Source organism: Lithobates pipiens, unplaced genomic scaffold, assembly GCF_037356315.1.
Source record: "Lithobates pipiens isolate NorthernLeopardFrog02 unplaced genomic scaffold, aLitPip1_a1.2 Scaffold_166, whole genome shotgun sequence".
NCBI lineage: Eukaryota > Metazoa > Chordata > Amphibia > Anura > Ranidae > Lithobates > Lithobates pipiens.
This window is the reverse complement of record NW_027507752.1, coordinates 607174-629367: the sequence shown is the minus strand read 5'-3', so window position 1 is coordinate 629367 and position 22194 is coordinate 607174. Positions and strand designations below refer to the sequence as shown.

Genomic DNA, 22194 nt, shown 5'->3' with positions numbered 1-22194 from the left:
GCCGATCTCTCGATCGTCTCTCGGGTGCTGCCGCCGCCATCTTGGGTATGGGAATCAGGAAGTGGAGCCTTGCGGCTTCACTTCCTGGTTCCCTACTGCGCATGCGCGAATCGCACTGCGCAATAAGGATGGTCCCCGCTGTCCCTGGGATCCATGTGTTTCCCAGCGGACAGTGGACGGACCCGCAGGAAGTGGCGTAAATATCTGCAGATTCTGCGGATATCTATGCCGGAAGTGGGTGCAGATACCTGTACTGTACAGGTATCTGCACCCCCCTCCCCCCTGAAAGGTGCCAATTGTGGCGCCGGAGGGGGGGAGGGTTCCGATGAGCGGAAGTTCCACTTTAGGGTGGAGCCCCGCTTTAAGCTAGGCATCATTTGCTTCTTAATGTGAATGCCACCCTATGACCCTATAGCCAATTTACTTTATAGGAAGCAGTGCTCAACCTCCTGGACTCTCTTGAAATATCCAGTGATATTGGATATGGTGGAATATATTTAATGTGATTGTAGCCATATTGGTGCAATTGTGACAGAGAAAATTGAGTACTGTCCGTGATACTTTTTTTATTTGAACTAACATACAATTTTTCAGGACAAGCTTTTGGGGTATGTCCCCTTCTTCAAGCGATGGAATATATTAAACTTCTCCAATCTGAGGGCTATTACATGGGGATTGGAAGGAGCTTGCTGAGCTCTGTGTAGGTTTAGACTTTCAGGAAATTAAAACTAGCGCTGGAATTTCAGGGCACTCTTATGGTGGATGATGGCAATGGAAACATGCGGCACCTTTCCCCCACCGCCTCTGCAGTGAGAACTGAGCGATCAAAACCTGCTGATCGCTCAGAACAGCTTGGGGGGAGGGGGGATCAGCTGGCTCAGTCTAACAGCATTGCAGCTGAGAGGCTGAGCCAGCAGCTGGTCCAGGAGCTTTAACCCGATGTCTGCTGAAAATGGGTAACGGGAATGCAATACAAATTGCATTCCTGTGATCCATAGGGGAAGTATATCCAAAAAAAGGTTTGGCTATGCTTCTCCTTTAAAAGTGGACACTGGACACAAAAACCTTCATTAAAATGTAGCACCCTGGAGTTTAGGCAGGGTTGCTCCTAAATTTACCTGCCAGGTATAGCTACATTTCTCTCTTTTGTCACTAGGGGGGGCTGGGTACCTGGTGGCATTAGATATGAGAAGGACAATGCAAGGTCAGATTATAGGTATATGGAACGAGTCCGTCGGACAATTCGATCGTGTGTGGGCTCCATCGGACCTTTGCTTGCCAAAAATCTGGCGGACTGGCGGACTTTAGAAATAGAACATGTTTTAAATTTTCCCACCGGAACTCCGCCGGACCGAGAAATCCGTTCGTGTGTGTGCTAGTCCGACGGACAAAAACCGACGCGAGGGCAGCTATTGGCTACTGGCTATGAACTTCCTTATTCTAGTCCGGTCGTAGGTCATAACGTTCCAATCCGTCGGACTTTGGTGTGATTGTGTGTGGCCAAGTCCGTTCATTCGGAAAGTCCGTAGGAACTCCGCCGAAAGTCCATCAGAAAGACCGTCGGACCTAGTCCCTCGAAAAGTCCGATCGTGTGTACGCGGCATTACACTTTGTATTAGGAACTGTTAAAGACTGTTGCCATAGAAGACAGCATTCCTACACATGCAGATGGGGCGTCTTGCTGGATGCCTTTTACTGCATGGCTGTTCTCCTATTGAAGTCTTGCCAATTAATCTTACAACTACCTAAGGGTGTCCTGACCCTAACCCTCTCTCCCAAAGTTCTGTTAAGAGAAATAAAAATCTCTTTTGCATTCAAGAAGTGTCTGGAGTCCAATGACTCTAACTCCTTTGCACCCATTATGCCGCACAACCCACCATATAGGATGTCAGCTATCTCTGGCCCTGGAGGTTCTCATTAGACCAAAAGGAGGCCAGAGACCTTGCTACAGAAATAAATTCCTCAATACCCAAGCTGTATTTGGATAACCTGAGAAGGGGCGGAGACAAGACCAGTCACCCTGAACAAGGAGAGAGAGCAACCATGACTGGTCTTTATTCCAGGAAGCTCCTGTACAAAGAAAACGTTCCACACTACATTACTGCACAGATCTGGAATAACTATACAAAGCTAGGGTTGCCACCCTTTCTTCAAGTCAAACCCGAACACTTTAGCGGTGCACGACAATTTTTTTATAGTATAAACTATATATATATTTTGCTATTAAATAACATTTCTAATCATATGAAGTTAAGAACAAGAGTCCCCCTTTACATCAGAGTCCACAGAGTTCCCCTTTTACATCTGAACTCGCAGAGTTCCCTTTCACTGTAAGGGGGGGACTCTGCAGACTCTGATGTAAGGGAAAACTTTAACATAAGGGATGCTCTAGGAACCCTGATTTAAGGGTGGACCCTGAGAACTCTAATGTATGGAGAAGACTCTAATGTAAAGGGGAAACACTGTGGCCTCTGGTATAAAGGGGAAATCTGATGAAAGGGGTGCTCTGAGAACCCTGATTTTCCTTAGTGTACTTACTCAGAGGCAGGAGAGAGAAGGGGGGAGACTTCAGTCACAGACAGGGATGGATGGTGAGCTCACTCACCACCTCTCATCCAGATGTATCTGAGGCTGCTGGACTTCAAATTTCCGGCCCGACTTACTTTCCTATTCTGGGGCTCAGCACCAGGGATTGGAGTGTGGGCAGACACAGAGGGGTAGGGGTGGGGGGGGGGGGAGGCGCAGATCGTGCCCTCTTTCCTCTCCTGTGTGTGTGTTTGGGGGGGGGATTGTTAGGCAGTGTTAAAGATAGTAACAGACACTCTAAGCTTAGACAACTGCATGCAGCAACCCTGCTGGGAGGCCATAGTCCAGTTTAAATAATGTGTCCGGGTTTCAGGCAATCTGAAACCCGAACGCATGATTCCAAACCCGAACTGTCCGGGTGAATCCTGAACAGGTGGCAACCCTATACAAAGCCCCCCTAGATTTATGTAAGAATACACATGGCTCTTGTATTTGGACAACATTTGCTTGTCCCAGAGTTCAGCTTCAAAAGAAACCTGCAGAATATGGATTCTACAATTGCTGCTGACCTCTCCTTTAAAAAATTGCTTGTCACGCTGATCCCAAGGTTACAATACTGACTCACTAGTTGGCATGCATGTTGCACCTCAAAGACCTCTGATACTAACATTTTAAGAAAAGAATGGCACTTCCCCTTCCCCATATCTCTTTCACTACAGGTTTTCTTTAAGCACAGAAATAAGCTAGGCAGACCCGGACTTTGTATTTTCTTCTCAAACTTCCTCCTTTATTAGCTGTGAGATGACTATTAATATATATATATTTGCATTGTGGCTTCTTTACAAAAGAATATGGTCTCGCTCACAGTAAAAACCAACTACGCAAAGGAAGGTCTCTGAAACAGCTCATCACAATCAACTGATGTTTTTTTTTACATGGGCTTCATATACAGTGCCGAGTGCCCCACCGGGCTTCTATCATTAAAGGGATTGTAAAGTAAAATTTTTTATTTTTAAAAAATAACAAACATGTTATACTTACCTCCATTGTGCAGCTCGTTTTGCACAGAGTGGCCTCGAACCTCCTCTTCTGGGGTCCCTCGGCAGCTGTCTCTGCTTCTTCCCGCAAGTACTTCTCACGTTCATGCGAGCTCCCTCCCATGGTGAGAAGCACCTGGGGGCACGCTCCTGTGATACAGCCGGCGGCTATAGCCGCTCACTGTATAACACGGCCCCGCCCCCCCCGGTGCGCCACATCATTGGATGGCTGCGCTGCTTTCAATCCATCCACTGTAGCCAATCAGCGGCCAGGCTGAGCGGCGAAGAGGACGGCGGGGGTGAGCGTGGGATTTTCAAAGGGGTCGTGTAAGTAAAAACGGGGGGATGGGGGGCGCCGGCAGCGTCAGATGTTTTTTCACCTTAATGCATAGAATGCATTAAGGTGAAAAAACATTTACCTTTACAACCCCTTTAAGCCTAACTCTGGGCATTTTTCTTTATTTTTATTTTTTTTAGTTTTGGACAAAGAAGAGCCTTTTTTTTATTTTTTGTGACCCTACTGCTACTGGGGAGATTTTCTTTTGCTTCCTGTCCCTGAGACACAGCAAAATAAAAGGGGGGGGGGGGGGGGGGGTAGTTGCCATCTGGGCAGAAAAAAACAGACAGCAATAAAAACATTGTCATAGGTTCTAATCTTTCCCATATCTAATAAAACATGTTTACCTTTGTGCTTACATAGCTGGTAAGGTTGAATAACCACTTTCAGGGATGTACTGACTTTTGTTGCCAGCGGTTTAGACATTAATGGCTGTGTGTTGAGTTATTTTGAGGGGACAGGAAATTTACACTGTTATACAAGCTGTACACTCACTACTTTACATTGTAGACAAGTGTCATTTCTTCAGTGTTGTCACATGAAAAGTTATAATAAAATATTTACACAAATGTGAGGGGTGTACTCACTTTTGTGAGATACTGTATGTATATATATATATACAGTATGTGATCCTGCACTTCCACCTGCAGGGGGCCCTGCAGCAGCCTGCCACTTCTGTCATTATTCACAGCATTAGCCGATCTGTGGTTGTTGAGCACCTGCCGATTGTTGGGCAGAGATTCAGAATGGAGCTCTTCCTATGTAAACAGTGGATTTTGTGTTCCCGCAAAGCAGAGACTAAAATCCATCTCTTGCCCTAGTAAAAGCAGCACACATAGTAAACACTGGCTAGGCACACAGTTAACCCTTTGTTAGCCCTAGATGTTTAACCCCTTCCCAGCCAGTGGCAGTAGTACAGTGACAGTGCATATTTTTTAGCACATATAACTGTATTATGCCGCATACACACGATCGAATTGTCCGGCGGAATTGGTCCGGCAAACAATCCAGCGGACTTTATAACAAACAGACGGACGCTCCGAAAGTCCGGCGATTTCTAGCGTGATGACGTACAGCACGTACGACGGGACTAGAAAAAGGAAGTTCAAGAGCCAGTAGCTTCCTTCTCGTGCTTGCTTCTGAGCATGCGTCATTCTTAGTCCGCCGGACTAGCACACTGACGAACGTATTGTCCGCTGAAAGCCAAATCCAGCGGACAAATTTTGAGTCAAAACTACTTTCTAAGTCCGCCGGACTTTACGATGAAAAAGTCCGCTGGAGCCCACACACGATCGAATTGTCCGGTGTAATGCGATCCGGCAGACCTGGTCTGCCGGTCAATTTGATCGTGTGTATGTGGGATTAGTGTCACTGGTTCCCTCAAAGTGTCAAAAGTGTCAGTTATTGTCCACCGCAATATCGCCATTACTAGTATAGAAAAAAAAAATCCATAAATATATACCATAGTTTGTAGATGCTAGAACGTTTGTGTAAACCAATATATGCTTATTGGGATTTTTTTATTAAAAACATGTAGCAGAATACATAATGCCCAAATTCATGAAGAAATTCGATTTTTTTACCAAAAATTTTATTGGATATGTTATATAGCAGAAATGAAAAAATATTTATTTCAGTCGGTCTTTTTTTGTTTATGGCGCAAAAAAAAAAAAAAGTTCTCAAATACCACCAAAATAAAGCTCTATTTGTGGGGAAAAAATGACATACATTTTATTTGCATAAAGCGTTGCATGACTGCGCAATTGTTAGTTAAAATAACGCAGTGCAGTATTGAAATAAATGGCCTGGTCATGAAGGGGGGGGGTAAATCAGTCCATCCAGTACACCCTGAGTGTGTGTGTGTGTTTGCGTTTATGTCACTACCTTTTTCCATATCCCTGTACTTTGCATTCACTAAGAAACACATCTAAAAGTTTTTGGAATTTATCTACACTCCCACCACTAACTGTGGAATGGAGTTCCGCATCCTAACTACTCTAAGCCCTTGTACACACAGTCAGACATTCCGACGGAAAATGTCCGATCGGACCGCGTTTTCGGATAATCCGACCGTGTGTGGGCTCCATTGGACTGTTTCCGTCAGAATATCCGACCGATAAAGTTTTGGAGCTGGGCTATAAAATTTTCCGACAACATGATCCGATCGCGTCAGTTCCGATCGTGTGTAGCCTAGTCCGACGGGCAAGGTGCCACACATGCTCAGAATAAAATTCGGACACGGAAGCGCTCACTCAGGTAAAACTACGGCTCGTAATCGATATAGCACATTCGTCACGCTGCAATGTTAAAAATTCTTTCATGCAGCGCATTCTCTTTTTCTTTACAATGATACAAGAATGAAGTTGTTTTGCTGCTCATAGTCACACACACTTCTCACAAACTTATTTCTTTATTTTTTTTCCTCATTTCATGAATACAATATTTTAATTAATCACATCTACCCAATAATTTTTTATTTATTTTTTTGTTTTTAAATTTTGTGGTTGTTTTTTTTAATCAAGATCTCCTTTTTTTGACAGTTTGCTCAACTTTGCAATTTTTTTTGGTGTGTTTTGTGTGTCAACTTACCACAACACCATTATTATCTTTTTATTTTATTGTTTTCTTTTTTAATCTACAGGAGGTTGTTTGGTGTTGGTGCCCCTTGTTATTCATTTGACTTTGTATTTTTGAAATGTACCTGCCTACTCACAAATAAACTGTCCTTTTTGAAGTAAAACACATAGGCAAGTATTTCTTCAACCAAAAAAAACCTTTATTTAGGTGTCAGTAACAAATAAAGAGGAAGGCAACGCTGGAGAAACTGGGGAGATTAGCGAAGCCTTTGGCCCCAAGGGCACACATCAACTATTTAAACGCAAAAATCGGTGGCCTGAGGAGTACATGTCTGAGGGAGAGAAGTCTGGTCCTGAAGTCCATGAAACCCGGAACAGCAGCAGATGACATCTATGTTCCCAGGCTGTGGTACTACAAGAGGCTGCATCTTCTGTCAGACCAGACTAAACCCAGGTCATCACACTCTGGTCTTCCTTCCAGGCTTCCTTCCAGGCTGTGGCTGTGGTGCTGGAGGTGTGGCAGAAGGAGGAGGAGGAAGAGCATGGTCCAAGTCACACAAGTGTGTTGTTTGTGTGGTTTGGCCCAACAACCCCTTGTTGAGTGCGTGGATAATGAGCTCCTCACACAAGATCTGTTGCCCCTCCTCCATTTGCTGGAGTTTGCAGGCAGCCAAGGCGGCAAAGGCCTCTTGATATGTGAGGGTGGCTTTGAGGGCCGCTGAAGCCTCCCCGATCAGCTTCAGAGCCGACTCCTCCATATCCCCCCCCCCTTTCTGGCCCTTTTGGGTGGAAGGCGGAGGGGAGGGACTTGGAATTCAGTCAGGCTCCTCCGCCTGCCCACCTCTTGGCTGCTGCTTACCCCTGCCTCCTCCTGGCTTCCACTTTCCACAGCCTCCTCCTGGCTGCCACTTTCCACAGCCTCCTCCTGGCTGCCACTTTCCACAGCCACCTCCTGGCTGCCACTTTCCACAGCCACCTCCTGGCTGCCACTTTCCACAGCCTCCTCCTGGCTGCCACTTTCCACAGCCACCTCCTGGCTGCCACTTTCCACAGCCACCTCCTGGCTGCCACTTTCCACAGCCACCTCCTGGCTGCCACTTTCCACAGCCTCCTCCTGGCTGCCACTTTCCACAGCCACCTCCTGGCTGCCACTTTCCACAGCCTCCTCCTGGCTGCCACTTTCCACAGCCACCTCCTGGCTGCCACTTTCCACAGCCTCCTCCTGGCTGCCACTTTCCACAGCCACCTCCTGGCTGCCACTTTCCACAGCCACCTCCTGGCTGCCACTTTCCACAGCCACCTCCTGGCTGCTGCATTCCACACCCTCCTCCTGGCTGAGGTCTTCCTGTGTATGAAAAAGGGACATAGTTTTAGTTTTTGGTTCATCAAACACACACAATTTTCAGCTCAAGACTGTTGCAAATTGTTAACAAATAGAAAAGACGATCATTCTGAGCCCAGCATTTTTCATTCTTGGCCCAAATGTTTTGGCCACTACTGTCTATTGATATGTAAAACACTTTCTAAAATCAGCAATTAGTGATCAACAATCAAGCTAACATCATTCATTTTTACTCCCAAAATATGTACAGCAATACTATACCTGGCTCAAGATGGGCTCCTCCAGTTCTTCCTGAGTGGAAGGCCCAGGTTGGGCGTCGGAAGACTCAGCAGGGGTGGAATGTAGCATAGAAGGACGCGTGGAAGGAAGGGTAGAGAGGGATTCCCTCACATCAGCCTGGTCTGACAGAAAATGCATCCTCTCATAATACCACAGCCTGGGGACATAAACGTCATCTGCTACAGCTCCAGTTTGCATGGACTCCAGCACCTTCTTGTGCTCCCTCAGATATGTACTCCCCAGGCCTCCAATTTTATTTTTTAAATAGGTGGTGTCTGCCCTGGGGACCAGCGGCTTCACAAACTCCAGCAGTTTCTCCATCGCTGCCTGCCTCTTTAATTTGTTACTGTAGTGTGGATGCGTAGCTTGCCACAGACAGGGCAGCTCCCTGTACTTATCCATGAACAGAGGGAGGAAACTATGGTCATTAACTCTTGAGATCCGTGCTATAGCCGAATGACGGCTACAGCGCGGACCTGCTTTGCCAGGACTACGTCTATTGACATCGTCCCGTGCACGAACGGCCTGCGCGTCCCCTGAGGGGCGCGCGCGGCGCGCTCTGTGATCGGTGAGTCAATGAGACTCGCCTGATCACGGATCCGAGCAAGGGGTCGATCCCGACCCCTTACCACGTGATCAGCTGTCAGCCAATGGCAGCTGATCATGTGACAAAACAGAGCCGGTAACCGGCTATTTTTCCTCCTCGTGCTAACAGCGCGAGGAGAGAAAAAAAAAGCCGATCACCGGCAGCCGTAATCAGGCCATCAGTTCCGATCATGGCCAGCGTATTAGTGCCCCCCTGCCAGTAACCCCCAGAGAATTAAAAAAAGTGCCACCCAGCAGTGCCACCCATCAGTGCCCATAGTGCCACCCAGCAGTGCCATACATCAGTGCCCACAGTGCCACCTATCAGTGCCCACAGTGCCACCTATCAGTGCCCACAATCTGCCTCAACAACATTGCTGCACCTCAGTGCCACATATCCGTGCCCATCAGTGTCATCTACCAGTGCCCATCAGTGCCCAGCAGTGCCACCTATCAGAGCCACCTATCAGTGCCACCTATCAGTCCCATCTATCAGTGGTACCTATCAGTGCCCCTTAGTGCCACCCATCCGTGCCACCTATCAGTGCCCATCTTTGCCCATCAGTGCCGCCTTATCTGTGCCCATCAGTACTGCCTTATCTGTGCCTATCGGTGCCACCTTATCTGTGCCTATTAGTGTCGCCTTAATTGTGCCTTCTCAGTGCAGCCTATCAGTGCCCACCAGTGCAGCCTATCAGTGCCCACCAGTGCCGCCTCATCAGCGCATTTCAATGAAGGAGAAAAATGACTTGTTTGCAAAATTTTATAAAAAACTATTAAACATGATTTTTATTTTTATTTTTTGCATCTTTTTTTGTTTGTTTAGCAAAAAATAAAACTCAGAGCTGTAACTAAATACCACCAAAATAAAGTTCTATTTGTGGGAAAAAAATGATAAAAATTTCATGTGTGTACAGTGTTGTATGACCGCGTAATTGTCATTCAAAGTGCATCAGCGCTGAAAGCTGAAAATTGGTCTGGGCAGGAGGGGGGTTTAAGTGCCCAGTAAGCAAGTGGTTAAACCCATCCATATTCTCTGCAAGACACAACACAAGACAAACCTTAATGTCAGGCTAAACTCTACTAAATCTTGTCCCAATACAGGCCTCAATCTAGAAGCAGTATAGGCTAATGATGTACAAAGTTAAAAATTGTACCTTCGTTTGCACGATCGGCGCATCAGCTTCTGCCTCTGCTCACAGATCGTACGTACGACACACACACACACATTTCAGGTGCACTTTTGCAGTGCACTTGTAGTGCATAGTGGATTTGCCTTTAGTAAATAACACCCACAGTGATGTGTAAATTTCCCCAATCACGGCATTTTCATGACCCCACATATTTCTGCCATGGTGCTGAAAATGAGCAATATTTTTGTCAGTAATGCACTACGTACATTATCAACAAAAACAAGGTGTGTGTGTAGCAGACCCACAACATAATAAGATTATCTGAAGAAGAGACTGTGACCTCATCTTGCTCTGAACTTGGGTTTGCACTGTTGTAGAAAAAGGCCCAAAAAAACACAAAAAACCCTAGGAGACACCTAAAACAAAGCCAAGCAGTAAATGAAAACAAAGATTATTGGAGTTTCAAAGAAAAATGTATTGAAAAAATGCCTCTCAGACATTGTCTGGCATATCAATGCCCACAAGGTACTCCACATATCTGGATTGGACCTCACGGGCGCTTTGGGGGGGGGGGGGGGGGCAAGCAAGGACGAGCAGCTTCAAGGGCCTTGAGGTTCACATTTTCCATCAAGTCTGCATCAGGGCCAACTGAGGCCACATAGTTTACTGAATGTTTTTTCAAAAAATTGTGCAGAACGCAGCAGGCAAGCACAATATGATTTCGTTTATATTCCGCCATGTGTATTGGAGTAAAAAATAGGCGGAACCGGCTGGCCATTATCCCAAAAGTGTTCTCCACTACTCTTCTGGCTCTGGCCAGCCGCACATTAAACATCCTCTGATCCGGGGTGAGGGTCCTCATCGGGAAAGGCCGCATCAGGTGGTTTGCCAGAGCAAACGCCTCATCCGCAACGAAAACGAACGGGAGTCCTTCTACGTTCTCCTCTGGAGGTGGCAAGCCCAGACTGCCACACTGGAGACGCCAGTAGAATTCCGTCTGTGCGAACACTCCACCATCCAACATACGGCCATTTTTCCCCACGTCCACATACAGGAAGTCATACGTCGCTGACACCACCGCCGACATCACAATACTATTATATCCCTTGTAATTATAATAGTAGGACCCTGAGTTGGGGGGTGGGACGATGCGGACGTGTTTCCCATCAATTGCACCTCCACAATTGGGAAAGTCCCAACGGCTGGCAAAGTGGGAGGCCACAGTCTGCCATTCCTGTGGCGTTGAAGGAAACTGTGGAGTGAAACAAGACAAAAAATTAGTAATTTTGCACATCAACATTGCAAGCAGATTAGACACAAACATTTTTGGCCACTATCAGTATAACATTTTTGTAAATGAGTATTCAAAGCCTAAAGTATAAGGTCCCCTTATATTCCTCACCCCCCACCCCCATCTGATGGCCCATTGCAAAAAATTAGGGGGCAGGGATGTTTTGGACAGGTAACCCTCTCCACTTCATTGAGAGCTGAATGCAGAAATAATGTGTGATACTTTGGCCAGCCCCTCCTTACTTACACTATTGGCAGCCCACCGGACAGGTAAGAAGTGTCATAATACAAAAAAAAAGGAACAAATGGAAGCACATTTTGACATTCTGCTATTGCCTATCAAAAGAATAATAGGAGAAAAAAAACTTTAAACTGTAGCATTTGAAAGTATTGAGGCAGGCCCTTGCACTACATGCTTTGGTGAATTCCTCCATAAATGTGACCAGAAAAAAGGTAGGTATAGTGTGTATTGGGTTTGGCAAAGTGAGCAGATAGAGGATTGCTATCAGCTGACCTAGCAGTTGGGGTAGGGGGGTTTCTAATGAGTTTGGGCCAAAAAAAAATCTGACACTCTGCATGAATTTTAGCACACACATAACATTTGTACTCATTTTAGGGGGTGTTTAGGGGAAAGCAATACTATGGAGATGACAAAATATATTGCTAAGTGACTAGGCTATAGGTTTATGGCCCCAGAAGAGCATGCTGGGGAAGTAAGTGAAGGCAAATATGCACGAAGGACAAAAAAAGGAACTTTAAAAGCTTTCCAGCATGCAGGAGGACAAAGGGGCACAGCATATCAATTACAGCATATTGAAATCATGGTAATTAGGGAATGAGGAAAGAAATCCAATACATTAGCAAACATTAAATACATAGAATGTGATGTTAAAGGAGAAAACTTACCTTAATATAGTCCTTCTGCAGGACCTGAATGATGGTCTCTGGAATAATGATTTCCAGAGCCTGGGGGGAGATGCCTGTGGAGAACTTGAGATCCTGAAGGCTTCTCCCTGTCGCCAAGTAGCGCAATGTGGCGATGAGCCTCTGCTCCGGAGTGATGGCTTGCTGCATGCAGGTATCCTGCCTGCTGATATAAGGGGACAGCAAAGCCAACAGACGGTGAAAAACGGGGTCCGTCATCCGGAGGTAATTCCTGAAATCATCAGGATTATTCTCACGGATCTCACGAAGCAAAGGCATGTGCGAGAACTGGTCACGCTGGAGCAACCCATTCTTGGTCCACAAACTCCTCCTCGCCCTGTTCATGGACCGGGCTTGTGTCAAAGCTAAAAGCTCAACACCAAGCCCCTGCACAGCACAAACTCTACGACGAGTACGTACACGAAACATGGCTTTAAAGAGGTCGGCTGGTCAGAACGGACAACAGAAAGCACCGATAAACAGCAAGGCCTGAAAGAACGAACTGAAAACCAGAAACGAGCAGACAATAAGCAATGAAAATCAAAGCGTACTATACCAAGATATAGTCCACAATGACCAACAAATGCTAACTGACTACACGCACTGATAAGCAGATACGCACCGACAAGCACAAACTGAAGAGCAGTAACGATCTGAAGCACAAATCTGAAAAGCGCGAATCGTCTCTCACCAAACTTCTACTAACACGCGATAAACACGAGATCAGCAGAAGGATCCCAAAGGGTGCCGGACGTGGTGCTGAACTTCCCTTTTCTAGTCCCGTCGTACGCGGCTTGCGTCACCGCGTTCTTGGCAACCGGAAAATTCCGACAACTTAGTCCGACTGTGTGTATGCAACATCACTTCCGGACCACTTTCGGACTAAATCCGTCGAAATTTATCCAACGGATTTGGTTGTCGGAATGTCTGACCGTGTGTACAAGGGCTTACAGTGAAGATTCCCTTATGCATTTTAAGATTGAACTGCTTCTCTTCCAGGTTCATTGTGTGGCCATGTGTCTTTTTTAGAGACCTTAGGTTAACCACTTGCTTACTGGGCACTTAAACCCCCCTCAGTCCCAGACCAATTTTCAGCTTTCAGCACTGATGCACTTTGAATGACAATTGCGCGGTCATACAACACTGTACCCAAATGAAATTTTTATCATTTTTTTCCCACAAATAGAGCTTTCTTTTGGTGGTATTTAGTTACAGCTCGGAGTTTTATTTTTTGCTAAACAAACAAAAAAAGATGCAAAAAAAAAAAAAAAAATCATGTTTTAATAGTTTGTTATAAAATTTTGCAAACGGGTCATTTTTCTCCTTCATTGAAGTGCGCTGATAAGGCGGCACTGATAGGCTGCATTGGTGGGCACTGATGGGCTGCATTGGTGGGCACTGATAGGCTGCACTGGTGGGCACTGATAGGCATAGTTAAGGCGGCACTAATAGGCACAGATAAGGCGGCTCCGATGGGCACAGATAAGGCGGCACTGATGGGCAAAGATGGGCACAGATAAGATGGCACGGATGGGTGGCACGGATAAGTGGCACGGATGGGTGGCACGGATGGGCACTGATAGGTACCACAGATAGATGGGACTGATGGGCACTGATAGGTGGCACTGATAGGTGGCTCTGATAGGTGGCACTGCTGGGCACTGATGGGCGGCACTGCTGGGCACTGATGGTAGGCACTGCTGGGCACTGATGGGCGGCACTGGGGTGCAGCACCTTTGAGGCAGATTGGGTGGCACTGTGGGTGGCACTGTGGGTGGCACTGTGGGGTGGCACTGTGGGTGGCACTGTGGGTGGCACTGTGGGTGGCACTGTGGGCACTATGGGCACAGACGGGGGGCACTTACTTTTACTTTTATTTATCCTTCAGGATGGCACTGCGGGAGGCAGGTGGGCACTGGCAGGTGGCATGTGGTGCCTTGCATTGCTGGCCGTGATCGGGACTGATGTCCCGATCACGGCCGCCGGTGATCGGCTTTTTTTTTTTCTCCTCGCGCTGTCAGCGCGAGGAGGAATAATAGCCGATTACCGGCTCCGTTCTATCACATGATCAGCTGTCATTGGCTGACAGCTGATCACGTGATAAGGGGTCGGGATCGACCCCTTGCACGGATCGGTGATCAGGCGAGTCTCATAGACTCGCCGATCACAGAGCGCGCCGCGCGCGCCCCTCAGGGGGCGCGCAGGCCGCTCGTAACCGGGACGACGTCAATAGACGTAGTCCCGGAAATCTAGGTCCGCGCTAATGCCGTCATTCGGCAATAGCGCGGTACCCAAGTGGTTAAACAGTTTCCTCCCAATGCTGGAGTCACCATTTAAGGATTTGTATTTAGTGATCATATCCTTTCTTAAAGCGCAGTTCCACCCAAATGTTGAACTTCCGCTCATTTGTCTCCTCTCCTCTCCGATGCCACTTTCGTGGGGGAGGGGGTACAGCAGGCAAGTCCGGCCCGCGGTCCGGTTTTGAACGGCCCGCCTGGTAATCTAAACATATATATCTTTTACGGCCCCCGACGATCTCCCAGCGCCGGGGCCACAAAAGATATATAGTCTGGCTGCATTGGAGATAGGAGGCTGTACGAGCGCCGTGCACACAGGAGTATTTCCTGTTTACACGGCAGCCTCTGTAATAGGAAGTCCCATCTCCGCCATTGGACGGCTGTTCTGTCCATCAAAGGAGGCGGGACTTTCTCTTAAAGAGGCCGCTGTGTAAATAGGAGATTCTCCTGTTCTTTGGCGCTTGTCCTGCCCCCCCCATGTCCCTTCCAAGGCTGCACTGATGGCAATAGTGAGTACATTCCTGGCAATGGTGGCTGTATTCCTGGCTAATAGTGAGTGAAATCCTGGCTAATGGTGGCTGCATTCCTGGCTAATGGTGGCTGCATTTCTGGCTAATGGTGGCTGTATTCCTGGCTAATAGTGAGTGAAATCCTGGCTAATGGTGGCTGCATTCCTGGCTAATAGTGAGTGAAATCCTGGCTAATGGTGGCTGCATTCCTGGCTAATAGTGAGTGCATTCCTGGCTAATGTTGGCTGCATTCCTGGCTAATGGTGGCTGCATTCCTGGCTAATGTTGGCTGCATTCCTGGCTAATGGTGGCTGCATTCCTGGCTAATGTTGGCTGCATTCCTGGCTAATGGTGGCTGCATTCCTGGCTAATAGTGAGTGAAATCCTGGCTAATGGTGGGTGCATTCCTGGCTAATGGTGGGTGCATTCCTGGCTAATGGTGGGTGCATTCCTGGCTAATGGTGGGTGCATTCCTGGCAATGGTGGGTGCTTTCCTGGCAATGGTGAGTGAAATCCTGGCAATGTTGGCTGCATTCCTGGCAATGGGGAGGGCTGCATTCCCAGCAATGGTGGGCGCGCAGATGGGCACTGACCCTTATTTTGCTTCACAGTTTTTTATTTAAAATTTTAAGTTTTTTTCCTGAAACTTCCCTCTTATTCGCCAATAAATACGGTATATCCAAATAACACGCCCGAGCTCATCTCTTCAACACACACAGCCACAAAGGCAAGAGAATTCTTGTTGGGCCGTGTATTAGTGTTGGAACGAACACACTTAGACCGAATTTTAATGGTTCAAAGAATGTCAGGAAAAATGGTCGGCCGTCGTGCATGTTCACTTCATCAAATCTGGCCCTCTTTGAAAAAAGTTTGGACACCCCTGGGGTACATGATACCTGTCTTTTAGAGGTATCCTGTTACCACTTCTAGGAGCCACGGCCGCGGCTATTGGCATCACCGCTCAGCTCCCTCCTCTTCCTCCTGTCGCCAGGCCAGTAGGAGAGAAGAGCGGAGCCTCGCGCATGCACAGTACGGTTCTCGGCATGAAGCCATAAGGCTACCTTGCTGGGTTCCCTTACTCGCAATGGTGGCAGCAGCACTCTACACCTGATGTTTCCATCAGCTGTGGTGTTGACATTGCTGGGCTCCAGGACAGGTAAGTACAACAATTTTATATCAACACAGAGTGGTACTGTGGATATAGAAAAAAATATACTAAGTGCCACGTCCTGGATAATACGACAGAAATTGGAATTGAAGGGCTCGGACTTTATAGGCACGACCACACAAAGATATCATTTAAAAAAAAAAAACTATAAATGCATTAAACATAGAACATCTAAAAACACATAGTGTGAGCAGAGCAAGTCAGTGTAGCACAATTCCAGTAATACATCCAGTGCATAGCCATATGAGGTAGCATAAATGTTATAGGTATGAGATATCACCCATTCCAAAATAAATATGATGAGTCCTGACAATAGGCTATGTCACTGATTTCAATGATGGCAACGTCTTGGCTCTACATGTTACGCGCTAGGCGCTTCTTCGGGAGCATCAAACAGATTTGCTACGTAAAAAGCAGAATATATACAATAAGATATAGACAATATCATAAGTGTACCACATGCAAGATTACAGAATAGTCATGATAGACATTCAGTATAGACACTACGACTAGGGAGATCCGAAAAACGGGCGCTACCAAAAACCCGGGCATTGTGGTGAGCTCAGCCGAACTGCGAACATCTATGGGGACATGCGCAACACAATAAACTAACTGTTAATTAAAAAGTAGCCAATCAAATGTAATGTGAAAATTGGAAAGACTAGGGCTGAAGTTCACCTTTCGGCAGGACAACAACATATTTAATTGTAAAAAAAATTGAAAATCCTGTATAATTTTCCCTCCAATTCACAATTATGAGCCACTTTGTGTTGGTCTATCACATAACAACCTAATAAAATACATTTCTTTATCATACATTACGGGACACAGAGCCACAGTAATTATGTCTGTCTGGGTTATATGGCACCTTTAGGTGATGGACACTGGCACACCCTTAACAGGAAGTTCAATTCTCCATATAACCCTTAGCCTTACCGGGAGTTTTTTCGCCAGTGACTTAGGTGTTGGTCACGAGTAAAGATGTGCTGTGCTGAGCTTCGCTGGATTATTCCTTACTGGGGCAAGCCATGCAACCGGATCCATTGAAAGTGTCTTTTCCAGGCTGAATTGAATGGTACCTGGGCCTCGTGTCCGAAGAAACAAGGTTTTACCTGTAACGCTTCTCTTTTTTAGAGAGCTGGACCCCGGAATCCACTATTTGTTTTTTTCAGCCATATTCCTGCCAGGGTGCTTTTTACAGGCCCAGGGCTGTGGATCCCCCCCCGATAAAAAAGGAGCCCCAGTCCCTGAAGGTTTTCTAATGCAGCCCACTGTGAGAGGTGAAGATTGGGTCTGTTACCACAGAACCCTGCAGCTGGATAAGGTAAGGGAGAATCCTAAGGAATTTTTCTAATTCTTGTGGGTTTTCTCATTTAACGTAAATGTTGCTATGCCTATAGTCACCACAGGGGCTGTCAAGAGCACATACCTGTTCCATGCTTGTCAGTCTCGCCTCTGTGTCTCAGGCTGCACGCTTCTCCGGCCCAAAGCACCAGGTAAAGTCGTGGGAAACAGGGTTTTCTTCTCCTGGGAATGTCCCCCCCCACATGGGTAGCTTCCTCCAGGCTGGAGGAGCATGGGGCTAGACGGCGGTGTGCTGCGCTGCTCCCGCCGCCATTACAGCGGTCCCCCTTCGGCAGCTCTCCTCCTTCTCCAGCCCTCCTTCATGTGGTCGGGCAGGATTGGAACCCGCTCGCTAAAATAAATGAGGGGGGCGGCGGGTGGTCGGAGGAAGGAGGGGGCGGGGCTTAGCGGCGATGGCATGAATTGAGCGTCCACAATGCGGGCTGCATAGCTATAAAATGCACCTTTTTCAGGTGCATACAGCTAGGTGGGACACAGAGCGGATGGAGGGCATGTGAGTTGGTGACAAAGGCATTCCTAGGCACATATACTTTAAGCATCAGCGGCAGTTGCTGGACTATTGTTCAGCAGCGGGTGCATTTTTTTGTGGTACCTCTGTGTTGTGCTCAGCACTGTGACCACTGTCAGGTTCAAGAGGTAAACCTCAGGGTCAATCCCAGGGACAAAAGAGGTCCCCGGGGAAGAAACCTGCAAGACAGAACGCTAAAGCTTCTTTATGAAATGGCGGTGGTCTCCACAATAGCTCTAGGTTACAAACTACAGTTCTGAGAATTCCCGTCTCCTTGTTTCCTCCGGTCAAATGTCCCCAAAGATCTGGAGTAAAAGAAGTCTCTCTTTATAGCATTAGACCGACTTTTGTCACAAAAGGTGAGCATGGTTGTCACCGTGGAAGACCAGGGCTCAGGATTTTATTCAAACCTTTTCACGATACCAAAACCAAATGGGGATGTGAGACCCATTCCTGATCTCAAAGCTCTAAACCGGTTCCTGAAGATTCGCTCTTTTCGCATGGAATCAATTCAATTAGCAGTCTCCATCCTACCAGGGGGAGAGCTATTTTCCCTGCTCACCAGAATTTTCTGCGTTTCGAAGTAGAAAAAATCAATTTTCAGTTTGTAGCCTTGCCTTTCGGTCTAGCTACTGCATCTCAGTCATTTACAAAACTTCTGGCCCTTCCTCTGGCCAAATTAAGGACTTTTGGGAATAATAATAGCAGACCTGGGCGACCTGCTCTTAATAGACAGGTCAGTGGTCCGCTTAAATCAAAGTGTAGTTACTACTAAACGCTAAATTTAATGGTTTGGCTGTTGAAACCCACATTCTAAGGAATCGTGGGCTTTCAGGCTCAGTGATATCTACCTTGATTAATGCAAGGAAGCCAGCTTCCAGAGTCATTTATTATAGAGTCTGGAAGGCATATGTTTCAAGGGTTGGCATCCTAGGAAGTATGTCATAGGTTCTGTCGGCATTATAGAAACAGCCTTTTGACCCGATACGACATGTTCCTTTAGTCCTTTTGACAAGTTTTTCTGGTAGCCATTTCTTCTTCAAGAAGGGATGTCAGAGCTGGCGGCTCTTTCTTGTAAAGACCCAGATTTAATCGTTCACAAGGATAGAGTGGTATTGCATCCTCATCCTAGCTTTCTGCCAAAGGTAGTTTCAGGTTTTCACCTAAACCAGGATATTGTATTACCTTTTACATTACTATCTTTGGATGTAGTGAGAGCGGTCAAGATCTATTTGAAGGCGACTGCTCAGATTTGGAAAACAGATGTTTTGTTCATGTTGCCAGAAGGTCCTAAAAAAGGACAGACAGCATCGAAATGCAGCTTTTTTCAGCACATTTAGTAGTTTGTTTGGGGGTCAATATTAATATTAATTATATTCATATTAGCGCTTGAGTAACTTTATATTATATCTTGTTACATAGTAGTTTCTGATTGTTACTGGATTGTATATGATAATATCTACCATTTAAGTTGACTTTTTGAACTTTTTTGCAGACACATTGATCAATATTTGGTCAATATTAGTGTATTGGATGTATTATGTAGTTAGCACATATTTCGATTTAAGGTAGTATTTAAATTGGTTGTAAACCTCAACATTTACCCAGTGAAGTGACTGGCCCCAGGTAATACACAAAGAGGAAGCAAATCCTCCCACATAGGTTGTACCTGTTGATTTGCTTTCTTCTCTTCTCTATATTTGTTCTAAGTCCAGAATTTAAAAAAAACTTATCCGAGCTGTGAGAAAAAAAGGGGGCAAGAAGCTAAAATTACATTCTGTGTTCTTATACAGAAAAACTCAGCTTTCCATAAGATACATTCCATGAAAGTTTTGAAAAAAAAAAGGGGGGGGGGGGAAGGGAATGCACCGTCCACCAGCTGTGATCACTATCTTCAGAGAAAAACCAGAACATTTTGTACTGCGGGTAGTGTGAACCCACCATAAGTGCAGAAAATCACAACTCTCTGCAGAAGTGCGAACACGCCTACATTTAAGAAAAAAAAAGTTTTAGCTTTAGATGACTTTTAAATCCTATATTTAACGGGTTTCAGTGTATATATACAGTGGTGTGAAAAAGTGTTTGCCCCCTTCCTCATTTCCTGTTCCTTTGCATGTTTGTCACACTTAAGTGTTTCGGAACATCAAACCAATTTAAACAATAGTCAAGGACAACACAAGTAAACACAAAATGCAATTTGTAAATGAAGGTGTTTATTATTAAAGGTGAAAAAAAATCCAAACCATCATGGCCCTGTGTGAAAAAGTGATTGCCCCCTAAACCTAATAACTGGTTGGGCCACCCTTAGCAGCAACAACTGCACCCAAGCGTTTGCGATAACGTGCAATGAGGCTTTTACAGCGTCCTGGAGGAATTTTGGCCCACTCATCTTTGCAGAATTGTCCTAATTCAGTTACATTAGAGGGTTTTCGAGCATGAACGGCCTTTTTAAGGTCATACCACAACATCTCAATAGGATTCAGGTCAGGACTTTGGCTAGGCCACTCCAAAGTCTTCATTTTGTTTTTCTTCAGCCATTCGGTGGTGGACTTGCTGGTGTGTTTAGGATCATTGTCCTGCTGCAGAACCCAAGTTGGTTTCAGCTTGAGTACACGAACAGATGGTCGGACATTCTCCTTCAGGATCTCTTGGTAGACAGCAGAATTCATAGTTCCTTTTATCACGGCAAGTCTTCCAGGTCCTGAAGCAGCAAAACAGCCCCAGACCATCACACTACCACCACCATATTTTACTGTTGGTATAATGTTCTTTTTATGAAATGCAGTGTTCCTTCTACGCCAGATAGACTTGGACACACACCTTCCAAAGAGTTCCACTTTTGTCTCATCGCTCCACAGAATGTTGTCCCAAAAGTCTTGGGGATCATCAAGATGTGTTGTGGAGAAATTGAGACGAGCTTTGATGTTCTTTTTGCTCAGCAGTAGTTTTCTCCTTGGAACTCTGCCATGCAGGCCATTTTTGCCCAGTCTTTTCCTGATGGTGGAGGCATGAACGCTGACCTTAACTGAGGCAAGTGAGGCCTGCAGTTCCTTGGACGTTGTTGTGGGGTCTTTTGTGACCTCTTGGATGAGTCGTCGCTGCGCTCTTGGGGTAATTTTGGGCGGCCGGCCACTCCTGGGAAGGTTCACCACTGTTCCATGTCTTCGCCATTTGTGGATAATGGCTCTCACTGTGGTTCGCTGGATTCCCAAAGCTTTGGAAATGGCTTTATAACACTTTCCAGACTGATAGATCTCAATTACTTTCTTTCTCAATTGTTCCTGAATTTCTTTGGGTCTCGGCATGATGTGTAGCTTTTAAGGATCTTCTGGTGGCCCTTACTGTGTCAAGCAGCTCCTATTTAAGTGATGCCTTGATTGTGAACAGGTGTGGCAATCAGGCCTGGGTGTGGCTAGAGAAATTGAACTCAGGTGTGGACAACCACAGTTATAGTATGTTTTAACAAGGGGGGCAATCACTTTTTCACACAGGGCCATGATGGTTTGGATTTTTTTTCACCTTTAATAATAAACACCTTCATTTACAAATTGCATTTTGTGTTTACTTGTGTTGTCCTTGACTATTGTTTAAATTGGTTTGATGTTACGAAACACTTAAGTGTGACAAACATGCAAAGGAACAGGAAATGAGGAAGGGGGCAAACACTTTTTCACACCACTGTATATATATATATATATATATATATATATATATATATATATATATATATATATATATATATATATTAGGGCTGTTACTGATTTAAAATTTTGCGTTCGATTAATCGTTTTTTTTTTTTTTAATCGATTAATTGACAAATTATGATTAATTATAATGCACATACAGATCCAACTACTTTTTTTTAGCTGATCTCCTTGCATTGCAACTCTGCATTAGTCAGTGGTAAATGTGATATACACTATATACAATCAACCGACACTAGTTAGTTTCCACAATCCATGACTTAACTTCACAGTTCACACAAATACATTTTAAATTCAAACTGTAGCACTGAGGTAATTTTTTTTTCCCCCACAGTAGTGTGACAATCCCTCCACCTCCGGTCTAACTAATCACTCTCACCTTATGGCACAGACCTCTGTGCAAACAGGGGGTCATGCAAGCGGGTATCAAAAGGGTTAACACGGACCATAAACCTCTCTCGCGTCTCCTTAGATCTCAGCAAGGACGTCAGGTCATGGGTAGAAAGAAAAGATCCAAGTTTGATCGTTCAAAAAAATTAACGATTAATCGAGGAATTCATCTTTACATTTCCACAGCCCTAATATATATATATATATATATATATATATATCTG

At 45.7% G+C, this 22194-nt stretch overlaps 1 protein-coding gene across 2 annotated transcripts in view; it reads left to right on the top strand.

Annotated features, from left to right (window-relative positions):
- The window catches only part of PTPN18 (protein tyrosine phosphatase non-receptor type 18), a 122739-nt gene that overhangs the window by 46390 nt on the left and 54155 nt on the right, over positions 1-22194 (top strand). The gene's annotated exons all lie outside the window — the stretch shown is intronic.